Below are 2,016 nucleotides of genomic sequence, written 5' to 3'. Positions count from 1 at the left end.
ACCCTCAATGAAATGTCTTGATTCAGTGACTGGGGTAATGAAGTAGGTGGGTCAGAGACAATGGAATCGGCTTTCAAGATACAGCAGGGTTCAGAGCTGATGTCCATCGAGTCGCCGTGAGTTGCAGGTGACTTGATACAACAGTTAATAATAGCAGTAAGAGATTGCAAAAACCAATGGGTAACTACTGAAAACGTCAATATAAATCTCTAATGACATTGTTACTGGGTTGTTAGATAAAATCAAGTCAACTACAATTCATAGAAACCCTATGAAAAATACATCTAAACCTTGACCTATCTTGCACCATCACTCTTTTCTCTGCCATGTTCAAGTCCACTGTGGTAGTCACTGTGTCGATCAGTCTTGTTGAGGACCTCCTTAAATAGAATTAGACTTGTATCTTTTAAATATTTGTCTTAAAAATGAAGTTTATGCTACATGTTTCTTTACTCGTTGAAGTGCTATTTTAGGAAGCTTTGGTGATCTCGTGGTAAAGAGTTACTGTGTTAACCCAAAAACATTCATTTCAAGTCTACTGTGTTCTATGGGAGAAAAATACGTAATCTCCTTCCACAAGATTTACAGCTCCTGAAACCCACTGTAATGTCAGCCATGAATTAGTTACAACCACCAAAATGCACTTTGAGTATTCAGTCTCCTTGGACTTACAGTGCATCTTGTCTTATTTACCTCACGGAAGAACTCATTGCCATGGAGTAGGGACAGACTCACAGCTAAACCTTCAGAAGATTTCTGAGGCTTTAAATTTATTCGCTTAGCATGCAGTCTGGGTAAGTAGAGAGAATGGATATAACCTCAAAGTATACAACTCCTGATTGTTAAATTTGCAGTATCCCTGATGGCTTCTTGGTTTATTTTTAAGTGTCTATAAATATCCACAGGCAATTTAGCTTCAAGTAAGTGGAAATCATTGGTGTTCCTAGGTTAGCAAAGGCATCTGTCATATGTGTTTGTCTTTGTAAAGAATCTTTCTCCTGTGGTCTCTCTTTTGCTCTTTTTAAAACTTAGAAATGGTTAGGTTTGGAATCTATACATTAATGGCATGGCCTCATTAACATAATCAAAGAAGAAACCTTATTGTCAAACTTATACGTTCAGTATTAGGATTTCAATACATATTTCGGGGATACACCATTCAATATGTAAAATCCGCAAAGTAAGTTTTGTTACTCTCATTTAATAAATGAGAAAAATGGTCACATGAACAACTAGGAAAGAAGGAAGTTTTCAAAATAAATATTTTGGTTTCAGATTCACAAGATAGCCTCCAAACTGGAAAAGTTAATTTCATTTTTATTTGTCCTTAGTTTTCAATATGGACTGAAGTTCAACATCACGAAGACAGCGATTCTCATGCTGGTTCATTTAGCAACACCGCGATAGATGGAGAAGGGATTGAGCTTGTTAATAATTGGAGCTTACTTGGCTCCAACACTCTTGGTACCAGCAGTCAGGAAATCATAAGACAAAATGCATCAGGGCTGTGTACACTTAGAGACCTCTCTAACATGCTACAGAACAATGTTAGTTTAGAAACTAAAGTGCACCTGTTCCAGGCCACAGTCTTCATCAGTTCTGCTTCTGTTATCCTTAATTCTTGTCCTGCTTTCAGGTACATAGCAAATGACTGGGGGTAAAAAGAAACAAAACCATCGCCTGATTCAAGTGCACCTTTTTCCTCAAGCTGACATTATGCTTCTTCAATAATTTGTAGAGATCCCTCACTGCAAACTTCTCAATGTAATATACCTCTTGATCTCCTCACAGCTGGTACCAACTGTATTAGTTGTGGATCGAAGTAAGATGAAATCATTAACAATTTCAATCTTTTCTCTATCTTTTATGACCTTGTCTATTGGTCTGGTGGTAAGAACTTTTGTTTTATTGACATTAGGATGCAATCCATAGTGAGGGTTGTTTTTTATATCCTGCAACAAGTGCTTCAAGCCCTTCTCACTTTCATCAAGCATGATTGTATTATCTGCATAACGC

Source organism: Elephantulus edwardii, unplaced genomic scaffold (assembly GCF_000299155.1).
Source record: "Elephantulus edwardii isolate Elephantulus edwardi_28Jun2011 unplaced genomic scaffold, EleEdw1.0 scaffold00098, whole genome shotgun sequence".
NCBI classification, from domain to species: domain Eukaryota; kingdom Metazoa; phylum Chordata; class Mammalia; order Macroscelidea; family Macroscelididae; genus Elephantulus; species Elephantulus edwardii.
Note: the sequence above shows the minus strand (reverse complement) of the source record.